Source organism: Neolamprologus multifasciatus, chromosome 10 (assembly GCF_963576455.1).
Source record: "Neolamprologus multifasciatus chromosome 10, fNeoMul1.2, whole genome shotgun sequence".
In the NCBI taxonomy this organism is placed as follows: domain Eukaryota; kingdom Metazoa; phylum Chordata; class Actinopteri; order Cichliformes; family Cichlidae; genus Neolamprologus; species Neolamprologus multifasciatus.
In genome coordinates this window covers 5,787,054-5,804,188 of record NC_140448.1, presented here as the reverse complement: position 1 = coordinate 5,804,188, position 17,135 = coordinate 5,787,054, and the positions used below count along the sequence as shown (strand labels likewise).

General features: G+C 40.3%; 1 protein-coding gene across 1 annotated transcript in view; it reads right to left on the bottom strand.

Annotated features, from left to right (window-relative positions):
- The window catches only part of nherf4b (NHERF family PDZ scaffold protein 4b), a 350,895-nt gene that overhangs the window by 150,413 nt on the left and 183,347 nt on the right, over window positions 1-17,135 (bottom strand). The gene's annotated exons all lie outside the window — the stretch shown is intronic.

The following is a 17,135-nucleotide window of genomic DNA, read 5'->3' as shown; positions in this document are numbered from 1 at the left end:
GTGAGAGAGAGATTTTTATAGATATGCAGTAGATTGAAAAGCAATTTTTCCAGGATTATGGAGCAAATGCAAAAATGTGAGATGATTGCAACACAAAAAGATTACACCGAACAATAAATAGACTGGACATAAACTGTGAATTGTACACTGTATTTTAATCCCCCAAGAACGTCCCACACAGTTAGGTCCATATGTTTAGATACAATTTGTCTCTGTGTGTCATTACAGTGGATTTTAAACAGTAAATATGTGACTAAAATGCAGGCATTAAACTTTAATTCAGTGAGTTTAACAAAAGTATTGCCTAAACTGTTTCAGAACCACTGTCATTTTTATACAGTATTTCATTTTCAGAGGCTGAAAGGTAATGGAGCTATTGACTGACGAGCCGTTTCATGAGCAGATAAAAAAATCTGGAGTTGGACCTAGCTGTTCACTGCGGCTCTAAGTAAGAGAGATGACAAAACCAACAATCTGGTGCATCCTTAAGAAGAATGAATGCACTGGCTATCTCAGGAACACCAAAACACCCGAAAGACCGTGTAGGAAAAAAGACACCTTCATGAAATACAGAAGGTTTGTGATCCACAGTCAAGAACAGCAAGGCCTGAGATCAGACTGTAGAACCAGTTCTACAGCTGCCAGTAAGACCAGGTCACCAGCGTTGAGTGATGGTGGGATTGCTGATAGAAACAGCAGGATGAATTCTGAAGTGTACACTGCTCAGATAAATGCTGATTAGCCCTTTAAACCCGTCACCAGTGACAGTTAGCATTTATAGCAAGGGTAGGCAACTCCAGGCCTCGAGGGCCGGTGTCCTGCAGGTTTTAGATCTCACCCTGGGTCAACACACCTGAATCACATGATTAGTTCATTACCAGCCTCTGGAGAACTTCAAGACATATTCAGGAGGTAATTTAGCCTTTAAATCAGCTGTGTTGGATCAAGGATACATCTAAAACCAGCAGGACTGGCTCTTAAATCTTAACTCACGCATCAGTGCAGCCACAACATCTGGCTTCCTTTGCCACCTCTACCTTCATCAAAATAAAATCACTTTGATCTTTTCTCCTGTCCTTCTAGCTGCCTGCACCTGTTTGTAGTTCCTGTAACATATGAAGATGAACCCAGGTGCAGTGTTGAACTCATAAAGACACAGGAGGGAAAATGTGTGCATGCAAATCAGTTTAATGTAAGATGAGATAAGATAAAACTTTATCAATCCCTCGGGTGGGTTCCTCTGGAAAATTTGGTTTCCAAAAAAGCACAGCACCGACAGAAGTTACAGAGTTAAGAATATTATATATATATATATATATATATATATATATATATATATATATATATATAAAAACAAAGACATATATAGATAAAATATACAAAGGGGATAAATAGAATAAATACGAATAAAAATAAAAATAAAAATACAAGTGAATTGCACATTTCAAGTATGGAGTCTATTGCACTGTTGACTATTAACAAAAAGTATTGCACAAAAGGTAATTGCACAGTGAAGTGAAGAGGCACTACAGCTTAGTTGTTCCCACTTAGATGCCCACTGTGAACAAGGCCAGCCTCTTTGTCTCGTTCTGCCCAGAGGTTCTCATCAACAAAAACAAGGATCTTCTATGATCTCATATGTAACTGCCCAGTTGCAGTTATACGATATCTGTATTTAGCATAAGGCAAAGACAGTCTTTCAGATATTGGAAAGTACATTAATGAAAAAGGGGGATTTAGAAAGGAAGCACGTGAACTCAACAGTCGCTATGTAACCTACCTGTAAATAGCATATGAGTCTTGGATAGTTATACCCAAGCCACATGTGACTTGAATATGTGTGCATACGTGCATGCACCAATGCATGTCTGCATTTTTAACAGCTTTTCTGTAAGCTGGTTCATCAGAGCTCTGCAGGGCTGTGCTGCGGCTGCACCAACAGCATGAAGACCTACAGCATGATAATACAGGCTAGCTTCTGTATAGCTCAGTTTGTAGAGTGGTCGCCCCATCATCGGAAGGTTGGGGGTTTGAATCCACCGAGCTGCTACCCTGAGGTACCCTTGAGCAAGGTACTGTCTCTGCACACACACACTGCCCCCTGGTTCTGCTGGAGGTTTCTTCCTGTTAAAAGGGAGTTTTTCCTTCCCACTGTCGCCAAAGTGCTGCTCATAGGGGGTCATATGATTGTTGGGTTTTTCTCTGTATCTATGAAGCGCCTTGAGGCGACTTTTGTTGTGATTTGGCGCTATATAAATAAAATTGAATTGAATTGAATTGAATTGGGTGCTGGATTGGTAGCTGCCCACTGCTTCACTGAGTGAACGGCTTAAATGCAGAGGACAAAATATGCCATATAAGGGCTTTGGAAATAAATAATAAACATGAACATGTGCTGAAACAGATTGTGATACTGTTAATAATCGTGTGTGTTTTATTTTTGGCTCAAATAAGTGTAACAGAACCGTTTATTTTCACATGGACAATACAGAAACACTTTTCCCTGTACAATGAAATTCTCTGTGTACACAAAAGTCCACATTTTTCATCCTCTGCATTTACACTTTGTGTAATCTGTTTGGGTTTTATTTTGCCAGGGTTTAACGTTTTTGAACCTTTGGATCTCTAATTCGATATTCTAATGACGACTTTAATTCCTCGTGTCTCATCTGTTTGTCTGGTGATATTCTTGTTTCTCTGTTACTTTGTTACTTACGTCTTCACCTGTGTGCGGCTCAGAAGGACACAAAGAAAAAATGTGTATGTAAATCAGTTTAGGCACAATGACCAGTGGCTCTCATTAAGCCCTCGGTGTATAAATAGTCCCGTCTCACTCTTTGTTATTGTCAGATTGTTTGTTATGATCCTCATTTGTATTTGTTACACTTCTGGACTTTGTTCATGTTCAAAGGTTATAAAGTGGCTCGCCTTTTTATCCAGTTTTATCCCCAGTGCTCTGAGTTTGGAGAATAACTCTCCAACACTCATAAACTATGATGCTGAATACAAACACCAAAAAATTGCTTTCCAGTGCTTAGACACACCTCGGTTAACAGTCTTCCACCTTTAACATTGTTTAAAAAAATAGATAAAATCACATTTAAATATACAAATAAATGATGCTGTATACCTGTGTAAAAACTGCAGAACAATTGATATAGATGGAACTTTTGTAAGTGTCAGGGACCAAGCAGCAAGGCATAAAGGACACAGGTGTTTAATTCAAAACAGGGGTTTGAATGACCCAAAAGTATGAAAAGATATTTAACAAAGACAGAAAAACAGACCAATAAAAGAGGTCAACTCAATAAACTAAACTCAAGAATTACCAAATCCTCAAACAAACATAAGCCAAATGACACACCAGGGGGTGTGTCACATGACCAACTAATACAAAACAATTAAACAAACTTGAAACACCCCCCAGGCAATGAAGCATGTGGTATCATCCAATCAGACTGTTAGTGGTACTTCAGAACTCACAGCCCGACCTCTGTAACTCAAACAAAGATGCATGAATATATCATAAAACAGAACTTTGATCGTGTTAAGATGTGTGCATAAACACTGGAAGGTGTGATTGAAAATAAATAAGTAAACAATATTCAAAGGTTCAAGGAGATTCATTCACATGTTAACATGAGGCGGAACGCAGGGCCGTGCAGAGAGGTTTAAAGGGGCGGGTGTTCAAAGTTAAAAAGGGGCACATTGAACCAGGCTGAATAACAGCAACACACATTCATCAAGAATCTAATATGGGAAGGGCAGGGCTGTGTTGATCTGAGACTGTAGACATTAAAAAGTCCATAGGAGAGATGGTAGCTGATTAAACAAGTGTCATGAGATAATAACAAAATGCAAAGATTGGTGACAGCGCTTGGAACCATAAAGCAACAAAAAACTGAGAAATAATTTAGGCTCTGCCTGTGAATCACTCTTTGCTTCTCTTCTTCCTTCCATCCCATCATTTCATATATCACTCTCCACTTGCTGTCTATCTGAGAACAAGGCACAACTTGCTATTGCAATAAACTATAATCTAATTATCCACACCTAACAACTGTTGCACTTAATCTATAATAAAATGATGACAGAAAAATGTTATAGCCCTGCCTTTAGTAGCCTCACACAGCTCCTACTGTTTCCTCCTCATGTCCTTACCAGCCAATGTTATATCATGAGTAATAATATAAAATAAATCCATATACATAAAACAAACACATGCACGCACACACAGTGACATTTTAGACCTTCTTCAGAATACTGTATATACTATGGGCATCATGGTGCTGATCCAGAAACATTATTATTTATTACTAGAGCTACAATAATAAAGCAATGAGGAGGGGGAAGTAATAAATATGAAATAATGTATTTCTGATGATTCCATTTGTTTCACGATCCACTCTGTGCAGGGGGAAAGCTTTTTTAAACTGTAGAGATACAATCATTTTACTGCTGTAAAATCCAAATTTTGTCTTATTTAAATATAAATCTAATATAATCTGTTTCTTAATGTATGTTCTTTAAAATACAGCGTGTGTTTTTTAAAATATTATAATAATGCATAATTATGTGGACATGCATATTAGATCGTTTTTAGTGAAATATAATCCCACCAGAAAGGCAGGAAAAGCCCGGAAACTTACTTTAAAACTAAATATGTTCCCTAAAACGGTGACAGAGCTACAGACCCATGACAGCCTTACACAGGTAGCCAGCAGCTATGAGCAGCACTACATGTGCAGTTAATAAAAGGACAGGTAATGTTTGTCGCGCTGTTGCACACACAGCACGCTCGTTTGTTTCAGTGCGTTAGTTGTCACAAGACAGCTGACCAACGTATAAGTAATAAGCTAATACTCCTGTGTGCTACACACTACAGTGTGCGCTGTACACCTACTTACTGGTTTTGTCGCATCAGTCTGTCTCTGAGTTAATTTGTGTTTCTCCTACAGATCCGGACCGCTAAAAATGCGCGTGCTCTTTGTGAGCTCGTTCCCAGCTCGTAACCAGCGCGTTCTGCCTTCAAGGGCGATCATTGGTTAAATGTGATCATGTGACTGATGCAAGCCAGATCCTTTTATTTAGCAAAACTGTGATTAATAGTTAAATATTATTGTTGAGGGGCACAGACAGGACTCCGCAAGCACACACACATTAAAAAATTAAAAAAAAAAAAAAGTTGCCTCAACAAAAGGGCACTTTGGCACCCATCAGGAAAGGGGCGGGTGCTAAAGCCCCTCTAGCCCCCCCCCCCTCTGCACGTGCCTGGTGGAACGAGATTAAGTACACACAAGTGAAAAGAAGATTTTTTTGAAGTAATAAATAAATAGTTGTTTTGTTTTTTTTTGTTTTGTTTTAACAAAAAGACAATTGGACAATAAGTAGGATATATTTAAAGTAGTGACTGCAAAGTAAAGTGAATCACATGGTGGTGAGGTGTGGAGCTTACCATGTGTGGCTTTGCCATCACAGCACGCTAAGATAAAGATTTAGTTTTTCGAAATTTGGGAAATTCTTTTGCAACAGCAGTTCATTTATTTATTTACAATTTTTCTGAAGTGCTTTTTTTAACAAAGCAAGGGATTTTCATTGCATTTCTAAACATACCAGTTTTTTTGAAAATAAAATATTCTAAATTAGCTTTTTATTGAGCCATAGCACGAACCACTGCTGTGCAATGATGTGCTTTAACTCTGGAAAGCTCAAAACTTGTAAAATAAAGTTAAACTGAAAGTTACCTTCCAATTTCCACACAGTAAAAACAAAAAAACAAAACAAAAAACGTCACAGTTATCAAAGCATTTGTAAATATGAAGAACTGGAGCGAGAAGTATCGTCAGGAAATTCAAAGCAGAGGTAGGAAGATTTCAAAGACTCTGGAGAAAAAAAACTAGTGTCAAGATACTGATGACTTAGCCATGCTGGGAGTTGTAGTCTCGAAGAAGACAGACACTGGAAGCCTGCACAGGATTGGTCTGTGAGGTTGCAGAAAAGACAAACACTTACGTAGAAGAGACAACTTCAAGCTGAAGTAAAGGCAACCTGGAGAAAGAGTATGCATACTGGAAGTGTGCCCTTTGGCCATAGAGGCACTGTCTGTATTTGGAGAACAAATGAAGTCGAGTACAACCCACAGTGAAACTCGGTGGTGGGAGTATTATGCTGGGTGGGTGCTTCTGTGTCTCTGGAATTGGGAAACTCATCGAGGTGGAAAGAATCTGTGATTGTGGAAGAAAAGCTCAAGCAGTCGGCAGCAAATCTTGGCCTGATTTGTCTTTCAACACGACAACAATCCAAAACGTACACACATGCAAACATCGATCTTGGTGAAGAGCTACCTCCAGAAGACTAATGGGAATGTTACTCACGTGCACACCTGACCTCCTAACCTGACCCGAATCCCACTGAACATCTGTGGGGTGAACCGGAGACCAACGTCCATGTCAGAAGACGTTCTGTAAATGCTAAGGTGTTCAAGGCGTTTGCATGAAACATGTGGTGTAGAAGCACAAAGCAGCATGATATAGAAATAGAGAGCTCTACTGAAAGCCACAGCTGAACAGTGACATGTGTCTGTACAGTGCATAGACAGTGGCGAGCCTTTGTCTCTTTTAAGCATATGATTAAACTAACTTATTTAGCAGCTAAAACTGGAAAGAGCAATAACTTGTGACAACAAAAAATCAGCATTATTGTTATTTCATTAATCAATCCACTTCTGATTGTGTTTCATGGTAATTAATTTCAGCTAAATATAACCTTGGGCAGCAAAGTTCAATTCCACCATCAGGCCGGAGCCTGTCTGTGTGGAGTTTGCATGTTCTCCCTGTGTTTGCGTGGGTTCCCCTGGGTACTACGGCTTCCTCCCATAGTCCAAAGACATGCAGTTTGTGGGGATAGGTTAATTGATTAATCCAAATTGCCCATAGGTGTGAGTGCGAATGATTGTCTGTCTCTGTGTGTTGGCCCTGCGACAGACTGACGACCTGTCCAGGATGTACCCCGCCTCTCGCCCTATGACAGCTGGGATAGGCTCCAGTGACCCCCGCGACCCTGAAAAGGAGAAGCAAATGGATGGATGATATAAAAGTGGTATATAAGTTACCTGCAATTCAAATGTGTGATATTTGACATTAGGGCTGCCACGATTAGTCGACTAGTCACGATTACGTCGACTATCAAAATCGTCGACGACTGATTTAATAGTCGACGTGTCGTTTGAAGCTTTGTAAGATCACAAAAGACGCAGGAATAAGTAGTAGGATTTAAGAGTGTAATAACGGACTGAAACAGAAGATGGCAGCACTGCATGTACAAGGATGCCAGCTGCCGTTAAACCCCGAAGAAGAAGAAGCTGTGTCCCAGAATTCATAGCGCGGCCCAGCTCAGTTTCCAACAATGGCGGCAGCTAGTTAGTTTTAATATTACTCTTATTATTCTTTCTGGGTCACAAAATAAACGTTTAACATATTTTCAGGCGAGAATGTAGCTGTGTAAACCTCAAATATCTGCTCAGTTTATCAAGACACCACATATTTTCAAAAGCGCTCCGACGTGTTAGCCACTAGCTCGATAGCTAGCCGGGGGCTAGGCTCACTAGAGCCGCGAGAACACCGGACTATTATTTATTTATTATTGTTTGGCTTTTTTTTTAGTATTTTATTTGTTCCTGAGTAAATCGGTTTGGCTGAGATTAAAGTTATAGTTTTTACACAGCTGAATAAACGTCAAGCAGACAGCTGATTATCAGAAGTGTGAGATGCTGGAGAATTTACTCCGGTGTCCTGTTATATTTTAGATAGCAAGGAGTTTATTAAACTTCACCGAAACAATCTGCAAATTTCATTAAAATTTAATAAACTATCATCTTGTCTTTATTTTTAGTTAGCACATACCTTAAACACTTAAAGCTGTAAGCTAACGATAGTTATATAAGAGCAGATGCTGCTGGTGCAATAAGCTGTACGTTTTACGTCCAATGGATGATGATCTGATTAGTCGACTAATCGCAAAAATAATTGGTGACTAGTCGACTATCAAAATAATCGTTTGTGGCAGCCCTATTTGACATAATGTGTTTTAAACAGAGCAACCAAATGCATACATCTGAAACTTGAACACTGAAATATTCATCAGGAAAGACCTGTTGTGGCAACCAAGACATCCACACTCGATCCCGGGGAAAATAAAGGCCCTGAAAAGAAATCATTTAACCAATTCAGTTTTATTTGATTTTAAAGCACCGACGCACAAAATCAGTCATCTCATGGTGCTTTGTGTTGTAAGATAAACCTGCCCTGCAATAATGCAGAGAACACCCCAACAGTCAGATGACCTGCTTTGTGCACTTGGTGACTGTGGGAAGGAAAAACTCCTTTTCAGCAGGAAGAAACCTCCAGCAGAACCAGTCTCAGGGAGGGGCAGCAGCACCCGCGACCAGTTAGGCTGAGGGGAGGACGACACAACAAAAAGCACACTGTGGAATTAAAAACAGCGTGGTGTGTAAGCACAGAGGAAGTGTAAAAAGGTATTGTAGGGTCTACCTTACAATATAAAGCGCCTGGAGGCGACTGTTGTTGTGATTTGGCGCTTTATAAATCAAATTGAATCGAAAGTGACTGAAACCCGCCCACTGAATGAACAATGGCTTATGAGTTCAGTTGTCATGACCTTTGACCCTGCATCCAGAGGAACAGAATTAACTTTTTGGGAAGATCTGGTGTCGTAACCTTCAGGTAGGCACTTTCACATTTGGACAATAATAAAAAAAATCTATACTAAATGTTCAAGTTACAATTGTATAGTGAATACTGACTAGTCTTGATTAGTAGCTTTAACTTGACCCTTCAAATAGCAAATGACAACAGCAGGCCTGACAAAACACCACAAACAGGAAAGGTAAGTAAGTCCAGTTTTATTCATAGCACATTTCTAGATAAAAAGATCACAAAGTGCTTCAGAAAGTATAAAACAAAAACAGACAAAAGTTAACAAAATGTAATCCTAAAAAGTAACAAGTAGGCCCTGATCACATGACCTCAGGGACCTCCTACATAGGGCTGTCAATTATGTAGGCTGGTGCTTGTCCTTGAAGAGCTTTAAAGGTCAGAACCAGCATCTTAACATGGACTCAACGGGGAGCCAGTGCAGCTGTATCAGCAACAGTGTCACATGAGAGCACTTAGATGTTTTAGTCAGAAGCCTTGCTGCAGGACAATCTGCAGACGCTCCAGGGAGTTTTTGTTTAGACATGTAAACAGTGAATTACAGTAGTCCAATTGTGATGAAATGAATGCATGAATAACAATCTCCAGGTCAGTATGAGATGCTGCAGGGCTCAATTTAGAGATGTTTCTTAAACGATAGAAGCAGGACCTTTGGTGACGTCCATGAGGTACAAGTATGGACCTCAAAGGATTCTCAAGTATTAAAAAAGAAGCATTTTATTTCTGATTTCATTTGTCTGCGTTGAGCTCCTGAAAACAGAGGACTGTATAAACAGTTGGGTTTGTTGCATGATTCAGGTTATATTTTGTCACCAAACTGTGTTTCAGTTTCAGTAGCGTTCTTTCTTTTAATAACATCACAATTAGTAAATGTGATGTCTGCTGTGGTAGCCGCAGAAGCCCTCCTTCAGCAAAATGTTGACAATTGTATCTGTAGTGGCAATTCCTTTTGTTTGACAAACCAAACATCCCACAATTAAAAGTCCACGAGCCACTGCTGCACTGAGATACTATTTCGTACGCAGGCAAAAGAAGTCCACTGTCCAAACTTGAAAGTTGCGTTTTTATGGTTTATTTATCCAGTTTGGCAATAACAAGATCCATTTTTGTTACTTCCTGCTGCTTCTCCTGCTCTGGTAAAAAAAAAAAACCCATAGGCCCACCCCAGTGCATGCTGGTCCTATACCAGTCTCTTTATTTATAGAAAGATAAATGGCCCTACAGCTCTTACTGACTAATTTAACAAAGTAACATCAAACAAACATTGAAACAAAATATTAACCAACAAATAAACTTGTAAATAAACCCCAAAATATAAGTAAACTAACAACAAACTTTAACTAATTTCAAAATAATAAAAAATAAGAACAAATAGCTCCAACAGTATCATTGTCCAAATATTTAGAGATACAGATACTGTTAACCATGGTGTGTGTGTGTGTGTGTGTGTGTGTGTGCAGCAGAGCCATCCTAAATATCATTACTTGTAGCCATGCACGACTCATTTTGACTGTGCTGTTTCTAATAGTTTTGTTTTTTGTGGCTTGTGCAACAACTCTTTGTTGAAATGAAGGAATATGAGCTTAATCGCAAACAGTTGTGTAAAAATTTTGCCCTGGAAGGACATCAGAGACCTGAGTCCACTCTGCTGCGGCTTGAATAACCACGGTGAGGTTGGATAACGGTGTGCCAGGTGTTATCAGCCTAACATCAGTGGCCGTTCTCTCTGCTGCTCTGCTGCTGGCTTGGAGCTGATCTCAGCCATTAAATTATAAAGCCTAGTTTAAAGTACTCCCAGGAAAGAAGAGGAAAGAGGCGAAATGAAAGCAGAGCTTTTAGTGTCTGAAAGGACTCAATTCCAAAAACACTGTACAGTAACCTTCTTATCAGAGCAGCTTTTATCCTCCCACATCTGTCAAACTCCCCAATGTACATCTGGCTTTTGAGGGGAAATAATAGGTTGATAAAGCAATTCCCTTCCTACAGTGAGAAACTTTAATATATATGCTGTTAATCTTGTTCTTCTGCCTGGTGCTTCGGGGCCGCTGGGCAGCCATTAGTTTATTCACAGCTGTGGCCGCCGCCTGCTTCTGTTCACCTGCAGCTTAAGGCAACAGATATGATCTACAGTTTGATGAATCAGGAAAACCAACGAGGCTGCTGAAGTTCTCATGGTGGATTTTACTGCACTTACATCCTTCGGATCCTTAGCCTGTGATTTCACTTCAGATATCAGGATTAAAGGCCGGGACCATAAAAGTATGACACATGCACCTATTTCGATTGAGCAGCGATTCAAGGAGTGATCAGACACAGCAGGAGGAACACGTTCTGCTTTTAGCATCAGCAAAGTCCTTGCATGAAGATCTACCATTAAATTTAGCAGCTGTCCTCTTCAAGGTTGGCTCCTTGTGAAGTGTTTACGTGTGTTTAGTTATTTAGCTTGTTAGTATAAAGCTGGGAGAAGCTTTGTTGTGATCCTTGTTTGCTGTGACACAGAGGCTCATTTTGCTTCTTTATGCCCTAAATAAATAAAAAATATAGCAAATATTAAAATGGGTCAGAGATTAAATTGCCTTTGGTGTAGCTGCTAGTAATTCAGAGTAATCTGAAAGGGGACATTAAGGACCAAGAAGATGCTGTGAGGGACTCCTGCTGGGTCAGGGCCTGATCGCTAATAATGTTTATAGATATTTGTGTTATGAAAATGCAGATCCTTTGTGCGTAAGCAATAGGAAACCTCCGGGTTTGTTTGTTGTCTGAGTGCTATTGGCCCATTAGCATGTTGTTAGCTTCTTAGCGTGCCGCTGCAGAATAAACGATCTGTTCTTCGTATTTTAGCCCGAGGAAGTCACGCGTCTTCAGTAATGTGTAAGCTTTTATATTTCTGTGTTAGTGACCATAAACCTGAAGAGGAAGTAGTCTATGTAAAGATGAAGGTTACACTTGTACTCTATGAATATTTATTAAAATAACCTTGATTCACTTGAGATTTAAAATCTCTTTTTTAATGGGTATTGATAGTAAGTCTTACATTATAAAGCTGTTTGTTAATAACAACACTACACACTGAGCTGACGGAGATTCCTGCACTGAGCCCTGCACAGACAGCGCCTGTTAAAGAGCTTTTGTCTCCTCTAACGTCTGCCTTGGCGTTGCCTTGACACTGTACAAGCATGAAGTCAGCCATTGTGGTAAAAGGAGGTTAATGTAGTGCGGCTGTGAGAGCTGTTCCCCAGCTCTGTCGTGCTCTCTGTAATTGTGTTATTGCACTATAGAATTGTCAGCGGACTTGTACTGCCCCAGTCAAGACATCTGAGCCAAGTCTATGGAGGGAGGTTAACTTGACATATAAATTGCTATCTGCCAAGATGAATGGGGCTCGCCAGAGAGCAGATGAGGAGAGCAGTGACCTGACATTGCTTCTGACAGACTCCGTATATCCCCAGTCATCTTTCTCCCCTCCTTTCTCTGTACACACTGCTGCTTCCTCTGATGTCTTACTGCAGCTGCCAGAGATCCTGTGGTAGTGCAGTCCTCCCATGCATGCTATTTATGCATGTGTGCATGCACAGCAGCATACCTGCACATCTTGAAGTGACTGTGGCTTTTATATTACGCACAAGTCACATGCAAAACATTCAAATTAATGGAATCAGTCAAACTAAATTGACTTTATTCAGTTTATACCAAACATAATTTCCTTAATGATTAATTATTTTCAACAAATAAATATGACATGTTTCTGTTTTTCATAATTATTGCTTTATTTTTGAGGGCAAAGGATCATTTTGTAGAGTGAAAAGCACCAAAATGATTTACTGTGAGATATCTTGATGATATCTGTTCCCTTTAGCAAAGATGAGCTTAGTTATGACTTTGGTCGAGTTGTGTTATACTTGTTGCCTGCATGCATCAATAATACTGAACATTACTCCACTGTAATACTGAAAACATCGTGGAGTAATGGGCTGATTAATGGCTTGATGGTTAAATGCTGAGGTTGAGACTCACACTCCTGAATTTGTGGCATTTGAGACACAAAAATGTTGATTTTATTGTCTGTAAAGAAAAAAAGATCAATAAATAAATAATATATAAATAATACTTTGACAGTAAACATAAGGCAACTTCCATCCAGCTGGGATATTATTATCAGGTTTTTAAGACTAAATGACAGCGGGATGCTATTATTATTATTATTATTATTATTATTGTTATTATTATTGTTATTGTTATTATTGTTGTTGTTATTATTATTATTGTTATTATTATTATTGTTGTTGTTATTATTATTATTATTATTGTTGTTGTTGTTGTTGTTGTTATTATTATTATTATTATTATTGTTATTATTATTATTATTATCATTATTATTATTGTTATTATTATCATTGAGGAAGCTCTGCTAAAATCCTGTCATGTTGTTGTGGCCAACTGTTTCCCACCTGTTTGTTTTTTGGTGTTTAAACTATTGTAAAGATAAAAATGTGGAGCTTAAAGGTGAATAGAGTTTACCCTTAAACTACTGGAAATTTCTTTTATAAAAAAAAGTAGTTGCTACATGTATCCACACACCTTACATATACTACATTTTAATAAAACGTGACTGACCAAATTGTATTTACTACTTATTCTAGTAGGAGCTTGGAAAGAAAAGCGTCTGGACTTCTTTAAGTTGCTTGACGAGAAGTTTCTTCAGTTCGAGGGTCTGAGTACTGAGTGGTGCATTCTTTTACCCAGAGAGTTGTAATCGTTTACATCCTTCCATGTAGACATAAAAGTGAATATTATATTAAATGCAGAGCATTCAAAGACACTGGAGGACAGACCTACCCTCCTACCTTACAACAGCTGTTTGTTTCGTTACTGTTTTCTTTAACGTCCAGCAGGTGGCGCTGTATGATAAGTGATGAAAGGAAGCCTGGGCCCAGCGCTGATGTATGACTGTTTTTGCAACACAATGCAACACAAGGCAAAGACACAAAGTAGATACTCAGAGAGCGTGTGTGTTTATGAATCCCATACATGCTTATAGAAACTCAACATTAACTACAGTAATGCTGTTTGGTCAATACGAGGATGTTTCTGATGCGAGGACAGCAGATTCTTATTATGATGAGCTGTCTCGAACAAGCATCTTGGAGTGATTTCCTGGTTTGCGGAGCACCTGGCGTGAGTCCTGTGCTCCCACTACATCTCCAGCCCACGCTGGCAGCCACTAAGGTTAAAGAGTCATTCCACACTGACCTCTGCGTCACTGCTTCATCAGAACATCCACCTGTCCTCCACCTCCTCCTCTTTAGGCCTGGTAGGCACTGGCACAGCTTGTGGGCACAGCTGCACACTTTCTGTTCTGTACCTCTTTCATCTTAATAGACGAGCTTCTGCCCAGCGACTACAGGAAAATAAATAAATAAATAAAACTCCCTTATCGGCCGCGACGCGGCTCCTCAATTGTCAATCTGATCGATGAGCTCAGATCTAGGCCACTGCATTAGTTGCAGAGGCTCCTGGCCGCTCGCCGTGGATGCACATCGCTGCTCACATCTTGTTGCTGTTGTGTTGTAATTGTTTTGTTATTGCGGCTCAGACTGGCTATAGCACGCTGTCCATTTAAATGTTCGCCTAACGCTCACGACCATTTCTTCAATGTCATCGTGGAACATCCGCCTACAAAGTATTTAGCTGTCATTACTGAAAGGGTTTATTAAGCTTTTGTAAACACCCTGTCTAACGTCTATCTTCGGCCTAACATTTATCAGCTATTTATAAGCTGTCAGAGTTAAGAAAGTGACCTGAAGCAGGCATCACAACGAGCTCAACGCAGACTCAAGCTGCTGCAGTCCTTTAAGAGGCACCGTGGTGTTTCTATCAATGGCATGTAATGTCTCAGCAGAGGTCCTCCTCCTTTCCCTGTTTTCTTGGGGGCAAAAGCCTGAGCCGCCATGCCAGTCCCAATAAATCCTCAGCTGAGAGTGGCAGCAGCAGCAGCAGCAGCAGCGGCGGCGGCGGCGGCGGCGGCAGCAGCAGGCTTGCATTCTTCAGGAGCTAGCACTTCCCCTAATCTGCCCTGGAGTGTTGGAGCAACAGTTGGCCTGCCTGGCGGGGATAGAGGGAAAGGGATAGAAGAGGAGAGTGGAGGAGAGGAGAGGAGGGGGCTCCCTGGAGACGAGAGCGTGATGTGTTTGTGAAACACTGGGAATGTTGGAATTGGATATGTTCAGACTCTCCCCTAAGTGGGCCTGGAGAGATGCAGAGGCTTATTTTTGGCAGATGTGTTCATTTGCCGTCCCAAACACAGAGACAAACAGAGCGCATTAGCCTACCTGCTACACTTTCCTTTTTTCATGATGCGTGACACTTTGACCCCACTCTGGTGTGTGTTTGTGTTGGAGAAAGCAGAAGAAGGAAAGAGAGGAGAGGCATTGGACTACAAAATGCCTTACAGATGTGTGCAGCAACGGAGCCGCTTGTGTCAGCCAGGAGACTTTGTTGGCAACGGGAAGATCGTAACTCTGTGCCGTGAGTGAGTTTGGAAGGTTTCGAATAAAACACGCAATTCATGAAACGTATTTGCACGTCTTCAAGCGCATCCTTGCTGAGAAGGCGATCAACAGACTGATTGTGCGACAGACCTGGTCAATGCGAGGTTTGGAAAGCTGACACAGCTGTGCAGCCTTTATAGAGGAGAACAGGCCCGTGAATGAATTCCTCTCTGCTGGTCTCTAGTTTCAATTGATTGCTTTAATTTGGCCTATAATGAGTGGGAGGCCTCCCGCCTGCAATTAATGCACGAGTATATGTGTGTGAGTGTGTGAGTGTGTATACTTGTAGGTTGTGTTTAATTACTGCAGTGGATGGATGCTGTGTGGCCCAGCAGGATCCTGCAGGAATGGAAAGATCCACAACTGTGTTGGCATCCACTGACACCTCAGCCCACATCGCATCGGTGCCAGCTCTTCATGCCTTCCAGTCTGACGGAGGAAGCCAGGTTTTTTCATTAGCGCCACGAATCCCTGTGTTTGACCTTGTCAACTGAGCTCTGAAAAGATTTTTCAGAGGAACTCGGGGATAAGAAAATTCTACATGACCGACTGAAAACAAGCAATTTTGGTTTAGCAGGCAACGATCGATAGATAAAGAGCTTTTCCACAAGACTCGTTCAGCCGTTCATTTATGGGTGAATGAAGTGCTTTAAATCTTGAAACTCAGGATTCAGTATCTTACCCGAAGATACTTTGGTGATTCGAGCAGCCAGGGATCAAACTATCAGTACTTCACGGGCATCCCAAGATCTGTAACATGTTTATCAAAGTAAAAGGGAAAGAGAAAAAGTATTTCAAGGTGCTACTCTACTACTTTAAGTGTTCGCTGTTCCCTTTGAACATTAATCCTGCAGCAAACGTTTTTGTTATGTGAAAGTATAGTGGAGTAAAGTGTGCTTCCCTCTGTGTTTGTCGTAATGCAAGCTTTTCCTTCCTGTGGTTTGGTGGAGTGCATGTGAGTGCATGTGTTTCAGAAACTGTCGTCCGGGATCAGAGATCCGATTACTGTTTTCAAGTAACGAGTAAAGTAAGGGATTACTATTGCAAAAACGGTAATTAGATTACCGTTACTTTCCCGTAGGAACGCTGCGTTACTGCGTTACTAAAACCGTGGTTTTTTTGCGAGAATGTCTCATGACAGTGACGTAAGCGAGTGCGACGTTCGTGACAACAGCTGTGTGCAGATCAACAATGGATCATATATCGAGTGCAGAGAGAGTATGAGCGTGCAGCGTTTAAAGCGTGGAAGTACTGACCTTACTTTGAGTTTGATTCCATAAAAAGTGACAAAAACATTAGTGTCCGTTGTTCGCGGGAAGAAAACTTCTTTTTACAGCGAAAAAACCCCTAAACTTCCGAGCAAGCACCGAGTAGCTACGACGTAATGGGAAACTCACAGAGAAACTCGCGGATTCTTCCACTGACCGCTGCACACCTGCACCAGGGTAACCCTCCGCCTACCCCACTCCTGCTTTACAGGTGAAAATAGAGCAACAGGACCGCTAGTCTTTGACTTTATTTATTTTCTGCTGTGTTTTACTTGCATCTATTTGAAAGACTGAGTGTAAACACACAAAATATTTTATTTTATGTGCTGGAATGTGCAGAAAATAGGTTTAAATGTTAAACTAATTTCTTCCAGTCAGAGAATGTTGCAGATAATTAAATTTTTGCTTGATGCATAAAGTTAAAAGATTAAAACTAATAAAACAAGTTTTAAAAAGAGACTTTTCCATTTGATTACATTTTGTATGATGATTATGCAGAAAAAGTAGAATTGGGCTGAAAGAGCTATCACTTTATCACCTATTCAGGGTGTAAATCGTGTTTTTAAAAAGTAACTAAGTAACTAAGT